The sequence below is a fragment of the Balaenoptera ricei genome, chromosome 3 (genome assembly GCF_028023285.1).
Source record: "Balaenoptera ricei isolate mBalRic1 chromosome 3, mBalRic1.hap2, whole genome shotgun sequence".
NCBI lineage: Eukaryota > Metazoa > Chordata > Mammalia > Artiodactyla > Balaenopteridae > Balaenoptera > Balaenoptera ricei.
In genome coordinates this window covers 167,944,060-167,957,371 of record NC_082641.1, presented here as the reverse complement: position 1 = coordinate 167,957,371, position 13,312 = coordinate 167,944,060, and the positions used below count along the sequence as shown (strand labels likewise).

General features: G+C 36.3%; 1 pseudogene; it reads right to left on the bottom strand.

Moving 5' to 3' along the window:
• Window positions 1-1,556: 1,556 nt before the first annotated feature.
• On the bottom strand, window positions 1,557-13,082 carry LOC132363455 (vomeronasal type-1 receptor 5-like; annotated as a pseudogene).
• Window positions 13,083-13,312: the final 230 nt, after the last annotated feature.

Below are 13,312 nucleotides of genomic sequence, written 5' to 3'. Positions count from 1 at the left end.
CACTGCCATGCACACATGGCAAGAACTTGCAGTCACAGGAATGCACGCTGACAGCTAGGGCCCCCACAACTGCCAGTGTGCCCACAGTTGGACCAGGCCCTTGTTATTGGCCACTGCCTACCACTATGTGTACATTAGAAGTCGGCCACTGTTACTCATAGGCACTTAGAGCTGGCATCCACAAATGAGTATGTGCACACCACTATTCTGACAACCACTGCCTACTCTGGTCCTAGCCACTAGACTGGGAGCAAAGTTGAGGATCACAAACACCCTTGCAGCCACTGCAGACCCCTGGCAGTGCTTGCCAAGGACCACAGAGTTGTTGATGCTGTGGATCACAGCAGCCTGACCCAACAAAATATTACACACGTCCCAGACTCAGAGCCACAACACACCAAACTGCACTTGGTGATGTGCACCACTAAACCTAGGGTCACTGGTTGCTCCAGCATGTTCCAACATGCAGGTAAAAGTTTTTCATCACAGAAATAAGTCCATAAATTCAGAGGTGACTGCTTTGTCAAATACGTAGGTAACTATACAAGGTGACAAGAAGTTTAAAAATCAGAGAAAATGACACCATAAAAGGAACACAGTAAACTTACAATAACTGACCCAAAGAAATGGAGGTACATAAATAGCCCAACAAAGTATTCAAAATAATTTTTCTAAAGATGTTCAGAAAGCTACAAGAAAACACAGATGCACAAGTTAACAAAGTCAGGAAAACAATACAAAAACAAACTGAGAAGTCAATAATGAGATAGAAAACATTAAAAAGCACTAAAAAGAAATTTTGGAGCTGAAGAATACAATGACTGGCTTGGAGAATTTAATAGAGTGATTCAACATCAGATAGGACAAAGCAGAAGGAAGAATAAGTCAGCTGATGCTTTTGAAATTATCCAGTCAGAGAAGCAAAAAGAAAAATGAAAACAAATGAAAAAAGTCTATAGGACTTATGGGACACCATTAGTACAACTAATCTAGGTATCCGTGGAATCCCAGAAGGAGCAGAGAGGGAGATTAATAATTTAAAGAAATAATGGTGGAAAACTTCGCAAACCTAGGGAGAGATCTGAACATCAAAGTTTGTAAACTAATAAGTGACCCCAAAATACAATCCCAAACAATATTCTCAGGTGACTTCAGCATCATGTTGGTATGTGTCATTCCTCTTTTCTCTCCCCTTTGATTAACAACTAAATGAAGATCCATAACCAAACATAAATGCCTCTACACATTACACCAGGGCACCTGGAAGATTTCTATCCCCCTGTGCAACCTAAAGTGGGAGGATAGGACCTTGGTGGGAGCTACAGAACCAAGGGAGTTGGTGAGCCTGCCCCACTCCCACTTGCTGCAATCAGAAAAAAGGGAAGCTAGAGAGTACAAAATTGGGTGAATACCTACAGGCAATAGAGAATTCGTAGAGGTCCAGCCTGCCTGAGAGGAGAATTTGGCATGCCATCAGAGCAGAATAGAGATAAGTTTGGAGGCAGAGGAGAGGGTGGACACTTGCCAAGTGTCACCCAGGGTGACACTGCAAGGGGCTAAGCTTTTAGCAGCAGCTTCTCCAGCAGAGGTGGTGGGAAGCAGCAGCCTCTCCTACAGAGCAAGAAGAAAGCAAAATTGGTGAGCTGCAACAGTTGTGTGAGTTGCAGGTAGAAGGACCTATTTTTCTCCAGCAGCACCCATATTTCTGAGGAAAAAATTCCGTGGCTGAGGGGAGTGAGAGAAAAAGAAGGAAAGCAGATAAAAATAGCAAAGGATATTGAAGGAAGACATTTCCTTCAGATGCATTTCCTCCTGTCTGCTTTGGGACTTCAACAGGAGGTCTGCCCATGGACTTCTAGATTTGCCCCACTCAACGATCCCCCCACCAGTCCATGTGCACCCACAAAGCTTCAGGTTCTAAGCCCACACCTCCCCACACTCTGCTGCTGGCTCTGTGTGTGCGCTCAAGGGCATCCACAAGAGCCAGTTCTGGAAAAAGGAACAACAAACTTGCACATATAGCACCACCACCTGGAATAGAAAAGAAAAGTCTCTAATAGCCAATCTGTTGAATTGTAAGAACAAAAGAAGACATTAAAAAATCTTAAGGAGTTGTCTACTACTTCACTTGTGAAAGCAGAAGGACATACCTTCAAAAAGAATTTTTAAAATCAAGGAAACATGGTATCACAAAAGGAAAATGATCATTCTCCAGCAACCAAACTCAAGGCATGAAATATTTTGATCTAACTGATAAAGAATTCAAAATAGCCATTATGAAGAAATTCAGTGAGCTACAAGAAAACTCAGAAAGACATTTTAGTAAACTCAGGAATAAAATTAATAAAATTAATGAAGGGGAGTTTTACTAAAGGTATTGAAATTATTAAGAAAAAAAAAAAAGGACCAAACAGAAATTCTGAAGCTGAAGAATTCAATGCTGAGATAAAGATTGAAATAGAGAATATTGCTAACAGGGCAGAACAGATCAAACAAAGAATAAGTGAGTTGGAGGATAGGAATATAGAAATAATTCAATTATAAGAGGAGAGAAAACTCAGATTTTTAAAAAGTAAAGAAATTCTGTGAGAGCTATTGGATTTAATCAGAAGAGCAAATATAAGAATAATTGGTGTACCAGAAGAGAAGTAGAAAGAGACAGAAAGTTTATTTAAAGAAATAATAGCTGAGAACTTCCCAAACATGGAGAAGGACTTGGATATCCAAGCCCATGAAGCTAATAGAACACCTTATTATCTCAATGCAAAAAGATCTTCTCCAAGGCATATTATAATAAAACTGTCAAAAATCAATGATTAAGAAAGGATCTTTACCCAGAAATTCTAGTTCTGGGTATTTATCCGAAGAAAACAAAAACACTAGCTCAAAAAGATATATGCACCCCCATGTTCACTGCAGCATCATTTACAATAATCAAACCATGAAAACCTAAATTTCCATTTGACAGATGAATGGGTAAGGAAAATGTGATACATAGACATATAGACATAAATATTTTTCAGCCATTTAAAAAGATGAAATCTTGTCATTTGTGGCAACATGGATAGACCTCAAGGACATTATGCTAAGTGAAATAAGTCAAACAAACAGAGAAAGACAAAACCATATGATTTCTCTTATATGTGGAGTTTAAAAAAAAAAACTCATAGATACAGAAAACAGATAGGTAATTGCCATAAGCTAGAGTAGGGGAGTAGTATGGGGGAGGGAATTGATGAAAGGAATCAAAAGGTTAAAAAAAAGAAAAAGAATCTTAAATGCAGTGAAAGAAAAAAAGAAAGTAACTGACAAAGGAATTCCCATTAGGCTATCAGTGGATTTCTCAACAGAAATCCTACAAGCCAGGAGAGAGTGAAATGACATATTCAGAGTGTTAAAAGATAAAAATTTCCTGTCAAGAATATTTTATCCAGAAAAGTTATCCTTCAGATATGAAAAAGAAATAAAGGCTTCCCATATAAACAAAAGTTGAGGGAGTTCACCACCACTAGATATGCCTTGAAAGAAATGCTAAAAGGAGTTCTATAAGCTGAAGTGAAAAGACATCAATCAGCAACATAAAGACATATGACAGTACAAAACACTCTGGTAATGGTGAAAATAGACAGTCATAATTAGAAAACTATAACTCTCTATTAGAATGGCATGTCAACCACCTACTTATAGTATAAATGTTAAATGATAAGATCATTATAAATAACTATGAATACTATAATTTGTTAATGAATACACAGTATAAAACGAGGTAAATTTTTACATCAAAAATATATAAGGGGAGCAGTAAAAGGGTGGAACCTTTATTAGATAAACAAATATATGTTGCTATCAGCATAAAATGGGCAGTTTTATGTATGAGATGTTTTATGTAAGCCTTATGGTAACCACAAAGCAAAATTCTAGAGTAGATTCACTAGACATAAAAAAGAGGAGATAGAGTGTACCATCATAGAAAACCACCAATTTACAAAGGTAGGCAGAAACACAGGGGGAAAAAAAAACCACTGGAGATACAAAACAAAGGAGAAGGCAAACAATAAGATGGCAGTGGTAGGTCCTTACATATCAATAATTACTCTAAGTGAAAATGGATTTAATTCAATCCAAAGGCACAGAGTGGCTGGATGGATAAGAAAAGCAAGACCCAAGTATGTATTGCCTACAGGAGACCTATTTCATCTGGGGAAATGAGTTGATAATATTTCCCAAAAAAGGGATGGAAGATAATATTCCAAATAAGTGGCAACCAAAAATGGTGACAAGAGACAAAGAAGGTCATTATATAATGATAAATGGGTCAATACATCAAAAAGATACAAGAGTTATGAATATATACACACCCTATCTGAAGGGAGAAATGGACAATACAGTAATAGCAGGGGGTTTCAATACCCCACTATCAACAATGGATAGAACATGAGACAGAAAATCAACAAGGAAACATTGGAATTGAACTCTCCTTTGGACGAAATAGGATCAACAGACATATACAGAATATTCCATCCAACAGCAATAGAATATACATTCTTATCAAGTCCACATGGAATATTCTCCAGGATAGATTGTATGACAGGACATAAAACAAGACTCAGCAAATTTAAGAAAATTGAAGTCATACCAACAATCTTTTCTGACCACAATAGTATGAAGCTAGACATCAAAAACAAGAGGAAAGATGGAAAAATCTACAAATATATGGAAATTAAACAGCACAATATTGAACAACGTATGAGTCAAAGAAGAATTCAAACAGAAAAATTTTAAACATCTTGGAAAAACACAAAGGAAGCACAATATACCAAAATATATGGGATGCAGCAAAAGCAATTCTAAGAGGAAAGTTCATAGTGATAAAGATCTTCCTTAAGAAAAAAGAAAGATCTCAAATAACCTAACTTTACACTTCAAGGAACTAGAAAAAGAAGAAAAAGTAAGACCAAAGTTAGCTTAAGGAAAGAGATAACAAAGATCAAAGCAGAAATAAATGAAAAGAGGGGAGAAAGCAATAGAAAATATCAATCTAATTATGAGTTGGGGTTTTTTGAAAAGAAAGTATCAGAACTTAGCTAGACTTACCAAGAAGAAAAAAGAGAGAGAGAGAAGACTCAAATGAAATCAGAAACGAGAGAGGAGACATTCCAACTGATACCAAAGAAATACAAAGGATCACAAGAAACTACTATAAACAATTATACACCAACAACAGGACAACCTAGAAGAACTGGATAAATTCCTAGAATCATACAACCTACCAAGACGTAAGCATGATTTTTAAAGTTGGGTATTCATAAACAGACACAGCATAGTTAATAGGAACACCAATGTTTAGAGAAAAAATGAATTTAGGCAAAACAGAGGGAAGCAAGCTACCTAAAAAAATATCATGAGTTTCAGTACAATTTACAAAATCTCTAATGGAAGCCAAGAGAAAAGAAAATATTATCTTAAAACTTTAAGAAATTTTAAACATAAAACTATATATAGCAAACCTCTTTAACTGTGTATTCATATTTGTAGTTTTACTTATTAAAATTTATTTGTAACCCCCAAAACAATATTCACAGTATTTCCATAATGATTCAGAAATGTGCATAGAAAAGCAAAAAACTTGAGCTATCTGATATGCACATTCCCCACAAAAGTCAACAAGGCAATGCTCCATCTTCTTGTTTCAGCTTTTATACAGTAAACAAGGTCATTTTTGTGAAATATTTAGAGCCACAATTTTGCGTTTTGGTGATTTTCCTGTTTAAGATCGCCCCCAAGTGTAGTGCTGATGTGCTGCTGTCTAGTGTGACTAAGCATGGATGTCTGTGATGTGCCTTACCAAAAACATTATATGTTACACTCACCTTGAGGCATGAGTTACAGTGCTGTTGGCCATGAGTTCAATGTTAATTAATAATAAATATTAAATAATAAATAAAAATAAATACAAAAAAATAAACATATTAAAGACAATAAATTGTCTTTAAACAGAAATACACATAAAACACGATTATGTATTAATCAATTGATAAAAATGTTGTGACCCCAGGGCCACATTAACCTAACCTTGCATTTCTTCTATGAACAATGAATCAGTATCTGCTAATTCAGTGTTTTAAAGAACATTGTAGAACATAACTCCCACAAATAATGAGAATCAAATATACTTTTTGACTTTAAGAAATCAAGAAAAGGGACTTCCCTGGAGGTCCAGTGTTTAAGACTCTGCACTTTCACTGCAGGGGGCACGGGCTCAACCCCTGGTTGGGGAAATAAGCTCCTGCATGTTGCAGTTCCCCATGCTGTGTGGCATGGACAAACAAACGAAAAAACAAAACAAGAAAAGTTAGACACTTTAGATCAAGAGGGAGCATTTATCTATAATCAATGTTTAATAAAATACTTTCCAATAATTTAATTGAAGAAAAAGACAAAGATTCCAGAAGTCTAGTCTGAGATGCAAAAACGAATGGAAAGCAAAAAATTAAAAGCTTATAGATATAACTGGTGTGTACAATTGACTCAAATGTATTTGCCAACAACATTACAAAGGTTAATATAACAAATACAACAGAGAATTTGTAATAACTCTCAATGAATTTATTCAGAAAAATAACCTGTAAAATTATTTGGAGACTGTCAAATTATATTAGTTGTAAATTTCCATTAATTTTTTTTGAACTTTATTACTTCTTCCCCCAAAGACTTTGCACAATCTTTTTTTTTAATTTTATTTTTTTATACAGCTGGTTCTTATTAGTCATCAATTTTATACACATCAGTGTATACATGTCAATCCCAATCGCCCAATTCATCACACACACCCCCTGTGGCTTTCCCCTCTTGGTGTCCATACGTTTGTTCTCTACATCTGTGTCTCAATTTCTGCCCTGAAAACCGGTTCATCTGTACCATTTTTCTAGGTTCCACATATATGCGTTAATATATGATATTTATTTTTCTCTTTCTGGCTTACTTCAGTCTGTATGACAGTCTCTAGATCCATCCACGTCTCAAAAAAAGACCCAATTTCATTCCTTTTTATGGCTGAGTAATATTCCATTGCATATATGTACCACATCTTCTTTATCCATTCGTCTGTCGATGGGCATTTAGGTTGCTTCCATGACCTGGCTATTGTAAATAATGTTGCAATGAACATTTGGGTGCATGTGTCTTTTTGAATTGTGGTTTTCTCTGGGTATATGCCCAGCAGTGGGATTGCTGGATCATGTGGTAATTCTATTGTTCATTTTTTAAGGAACCTCCATACTGTTCTCCATAGTGGCTGTATCAGTTTACATTCCCACCAACAGTGCAAGAGGGTTCCCTTTTCTCCACACCTTCTCCAGCATTTGTTGTTTGTAGATTTTCTGATGAAGCCCATTCTAACTGGTGTGAGGTGATACCTCATTGTAGTTTTGATCTGTATTTCTCTAATAATTAGTAATGTTGAGCAGCTTTTCATGTGTTTCTTGGCCATCTGTATGTCTTCTTTGGAGAAATGTCTATTTAGGTCTTCTGTCCATTTTCGGATTGGGTTGTTTGTTTTTTTAATATTGAGCTGCATGAGCTGTTAATATATTTTGGAGATTAATCCTTTTTCCATTGATTCGCTTGTAAATATTTTCTCCCATTCTGAGGGTTGCCTTTTCATTTTGTTTATGGTTTCCTTTGCTGTGTAAAAGCTTTTAAGTGTCATTAGGTCCCATTTGTTTATTTTTGTTTTTATTTCCATTACTCTATGAGGTAAGTCAAAAAAGATCTTGCTGGGATTTATGTCAAAGAGTGTTCTTCCTATGTTTCCTCTAAGAGTTTTATAGTGTCCAGTCTTACATTTAGGTCTCGAATCCATTTTGAGTTTATTTTTGTGTATGGTGTTAGGGAGTGTTCTAATTTCATTCTTTTACATGTAGCTGTCCAGTTTTCCCAGCACCACTTATTGAAGAGACTGTCTTTTCTCCATTGTATATCTTTGCCTCCTTTGTCATAGATTAGTTGACCATAGGTGTGTGGGTTTACCTCTGGGCTTTCTATCTTGTTCCATTGATCTATTTCTGTTTCTGTGCCAGTACCATATTGTCTTGATTACTGTAGCTTTGTAGTATAGTCTGAAGTCAGGGAGTCTGATTCCTCCAGCTCCGTTTTTTTCCCTCAAGACTGCTTTGGCTATTCAGGGTATTTCGTGTCTCCATACAGATTTTAAGATTTTTTGTCCTAGTTCTGTAAAAAATGCCATTGGTAATTTGATAGGGATTGCATTGAATCTGTAGATTGCTTTGGGTAGTATAGTCATTTTCACAATATTGATTCTTCCAATCCAAGAACATGGTATATCTCTCCATCTGTTGGTATCATCTTTAATTTCTTTCATCAGTGTCTTATAGTTTTCTGCATACAGGTCTTTTGTCTCCCTAGGTAGGTTTATTCCTAGGTATTTTATTCTTTTTGTTGCAATGGTAAATGGGAGTGTTTCCATAATTTCTCTTTCAGATTTTTCATCATTAGTGTATAGGAATGCAAGAGATTTCTGTGCATTAATTTTGTATCCTGCAACTTTACCAGATTCATTGATTAGCTCTAGTAGTTTTCTGGTGGCATCTTTAGGATTTTCTATGTATAGTATCATGTCATCTGCAAACAGTGACAGCTTTACTTCTTCTTTTCCAATTTTGATTCCTTTTATTTCTATTTCTTCTCTGATTGCTGTGGCCAGGACTTCCAAAACTATGTTGAATAATAGTGGTGAGAGTGGACATCCTTGTCTTGTTCCTGATCTTAGAGGAAATGGTTTCAGTTTTCCGCCATTGAGAATGATGTTTGCTATGGGTTTGTGGTATATGGCCTTTATTATGTTGAGGTAGGTTCCCTCTATGTCCACTTTCAGGGGAGTTTTTATGATAAATGTGTGTTGAATTTTGTCAAAAGCTTTTTCTGCATCTATTGAGATGATCATATAGTTTTTATTCTTCAATTTGTTAATATGGTGTATCACATTGATTGATTTATGTATATTGAAGAATCCTTGTATCCCTGGGATAAATCCCACTTTCTCATGGTGTATGATCCTTTTAATGTGCTGTTGGATTCTGTTTGCTAGTATTTTGTTGAGGATTTTTGCATCTATATTCATCAGTGATATTGGTCTGTAATTTTCTTTTTTTGTAGTATCTTTGTCTGGTTTTGGTATCAGGGTGATGGTGGCCTCATAGAATGAGTTTGGGAGTGTTCCTTCCTCTGCAATTTTTTGGAAGAGTTTGAGAAGGATAGGTGTTAGCTCTTCTCTAAATGTTTGATAGAATTCACCTGTGAAGCCATCTGGTCCTGGACTTTTGTTTGTTGGAAGATTTTTAATCACAACTTCAATTTCATTACTTGTGATTGGTCTGTTCATATTTTCTATTTCTTCCTGGTTCCATCTTGGAAGGTTATACCTTTCTAAGAATTTGTCCATTTCTTCCAGGTTGTCCATTTTATTGGCATAGAGTTGCTTGCAGTAGTCTCTTAGGATGCTTTGTATTTCTGTGGTGTCTGTTGTAACTTCTCCTTTTTCATTTCTAATTTTAGTGATTTGAGTCCTCTCCCTCTTTTTCTTGATGAGTCTGGCTAATGGTTTATCAATTTTGTTTATCTTCTCAAAGAACCAACTTTTAGTTTTATTGATATTTGCTATTTTTTTTTGTTTCTATTTCATTTATTTCTGCTCTGATCTTTATGATTTCTTTCCTTCTGCTAACTTTGGGTTTTGTTTGTTCTTCTTTCTTTAGTTCCTTTAGGTGTAAGGTTTGATTGTTTATTTGAGATTTTTCTTGTTTCTTTAGGTAGGCTTGTATAGCTATAAACTTCCCTCTTAGAACTGCTTTAGCTGCATCCCATAGGTTTTGGGTCATCGTGTTTTCATTGTCATTTGTCTCTATGTATTTTTTGATTCTTCTTTGATTTCCTCAGTGATCTCTTGTGTATTTAGTAACGTAGAGTTTAGCTTCCATGTGTTTGTGTTTTTTACATTTTCCCCCTGTAATTCATTTCTAATCTCAGAGCGTTGTGGTCAGAAAAGATGCTTGATATGATTTCAATTTTCTTAAATTTACTGAGGCTTGATTTGTAACCCAAGATGTGATCTATCCTGGAAAATGTTCCATGCGCACTTGAGAAGAAAGCGTAATCTGCAGTTTTTGGATGGAATGTCCTGTAAATATCAGTTAAATCTATCTAGTCTATTGTGCCATTTAAAGCTTCTGTTTCCTTATGTATTTTCATTTTGGATGATCTCTCCATTGGTGTAAGTGAGGTGTTAACGTCCCCCACTATTATTGTGTTACTGTCGATTTCCTCTTTTACAGCTATTAGCAGTTGCCTTATGTATTGAGGTGCTCCTATGTTGGGTGCATATATATTTATAATTGTTATATCTTCTTCTTGGATTGATCCCTCGATCATTATGTAGTGTCCTTCCTTGTCTCTTGTAACATTCTTTATTTTAAAGTCTATATTATGTGATATGAGTATTGCTACTCCAGCTTCCTTTTGATTTCCATTTGCATGGAATATCTTTTTCCATCCCCTCACTTTCAGTCTGTATGTGTCCCTAGGTCTGAAGTGGGTCTCTTGTAGACAACATATATATGGGTCTTGTTTTGGTGTCCATTCAGCAAGCCTATGTCTTTTGGTTGGAGCATTTAATCCATTCACGTTTAAAGTAATTATCAATATGTATGTTCCTATGACCATTTTCTTAATTGTTTTGGGTTTGTTTTGTAGGTCTTTTTCTTCTCTTGTGTTTCCCACTTAGAGAAGTTCTTTCAGCATTTGTTGTAGAGCTGGTTTGGTGGTGCTGAATTCTCTTAGCTTTTGCTTGTCTGTAAAGCCTTTGATTTCTCCATCGAATCTGAATGAGATCCTTGCCGGGTAGAGTAATCTTGGTTGTAGGTTCTTCCCCTTCATCACTTTAAGTATATCATGCCACTCCATTCTGACTTGTAGAGTTTCTGCTGAGAAATCTGCTGTTAACCTTATGGGAGTTCCCTTGTATGTTATTTGTCATTTTTCCCTTATTGCTTTCAATAATTTTTCTTTGTCCTTAATTTTTGCCAATTTGATTACTATGTGTCTCAGTGTGTTTCTCCTTGGGTTTATCCTGTGTGGAACTCGCTGTGCTTCCTGGACTTGGGTGGCTATTTTCTTTCCCATGTTAGGGAAGTTTTCGACTATAACCTGTGCAAATATTTTCTCTGGTCCTTTCTCTCTCTCTTCTCCTTCTGGGACCCTTATAATGCGAATGTTGTTGCATTTAATGTTGTCCCAGGAGTCTCTTAGGCTGTCTTCATTTCTTTTCCATTTGTTTTCTTTATTCTGTTCTGCAGCAGTGAATTCCACCCTTCTGTCTTCCAGGTCACTTATCCATTCTTCTGCCTCAGTTATTCTGCTATTGATTCCTTCAAGTGTAGTTTTCATTTTCGTTATTGTATTGTTCATCTCTGTTTGTTTGTTCTTTAATTCTTCTAGGTCTTTGTTAAACATTTCTTGCATCTTCTCTATTGTTTCCTCCATTCATTTTCCGAGGTCCTGTATCATCTTCACTATCATTATTCTGAATTCTTTTTCTGGAAGGTTGCCTATCTCCACTTCATTTAGTTGTTTTTCTGTGGTTTTATCTTGTTCCTTCATCTGGTACATAGCCCTCTGCCTTTTCATCTTGTCTATCTTTATGTGAATCTGCACAATCTTGAATATTTGCTTATCTGCATGGATTAGCACCAAAGGACAAACTGTGGCATAGTTATTGACCCCAATAATCTGGAACCACACCAATAGAGGGTTACTTCTCCATGTCACAACTACTGATAATGAGAAGGTAAAGTCCACCCAGTATATGAAGACAAAACAAGTCACCACCAGCAAGGTGGTCTGGGAAGCCCTTTTCAGTGGTGAGACTCTTGGGAAGAGACTGGTGCTATAAAAGTGCTGGGAGAATCTCTTATGTCTCTGCAAAATAATCACTATGTAGCCACTAGAGAGGACAATTAGCCCTATGAAGTAACATCTTTCAATGTCATTAGTGTGAAAAATAAGTTTCTGTGCATATAGCTCATGGGCTAAACAGAACAGTGGTCGGCAATAAACAGAAGACTGGCTTCAGTCCCATTAGGAGTGACCACAGTAGAGTAGAAGGTTACTTACTGACAGACAGGTTGAGAACCCATGAGAAGATGCAGAATCCTAGGGGGTGATTTGGAGAAATATGTTTGAACTTTGCCAAGGAGGAACTGTTGGGGCTGATGATGATGGCCTGGAGCATGCTCAGGAAGCAGGTTGTACAAATGGAGAGACCCCTCAGCACCTTGTTTAAAAAGACAATTATACCTTACATCATTCTGAATATTCTGTGACCCAAACAAGTCTGAGGACACCAGTATTGTCATGGTGAAGAGCAGCAGTATGTGGATCAAGGACACGTGACTAATTGTCATGTCAAGGTGCTTAAACCTGTGAGTAAAAACAATGGTGAGGATGTGGAAGAGAAGAAGAAAAATGTTTGCTGAGATTCCACAGCTGGCTTGTGAATAAAAGGAGTTTCTCATGACAATGTAACTAGGAAGTTTGGTCATCTTCATAAAATATTTAAATGATATCTGTGGAGAAAAACAAGAGATCTGATGATAATAACATTATTTCTGCATGTTCCAAATTATCATCAACAATGTTCAACAATCTCTGTGATCTGGAGTCAGCAGTTTCTATACCTAAAAATATACATTGAAAATATCTATTCATTTTTACTGAACAGTAATTATTGACAATAGGATAGCGACTTCTCACATATATCTTGGCACTTAGCCTATATGGATTCTGAAGTAAAACAACAAAACCTTAAGATCTGAAAACAACTAAAGCTTTCAGATTCAAATTTGGGCACTCATTTTAGTAAATGAAGCCTGGACTTCAAGATGATGGTGAATGTTGCAGGAATATGCCCCAGTGTTCACCAAGGTCCCACCTTGATGGGAGCAATCAGCCCTTGTCTTCATGGCAAACCATTTACCCAATTCTGGACACCAGAGTTGGTCCTCAATCATGTCCAATCATGTGATTCAGAAGCTAGTAAGTCGTTCTGCTTCATTGGGAAGGGGAAATAAAGGAAGAAAAGGAAGGGGTATAAAGTAAAATATATCCACTCAGCAGTTCCAGGGTGAGTTTGACAGAGGTGATTGTGTTGGGACATCAAGAAAAGCAAGGAAATGAGTTGTGTGCATCTGTGTCCACAGTTGTAAAATTAGAAAATAAGAATATCCCTAGAGTCCTAGTA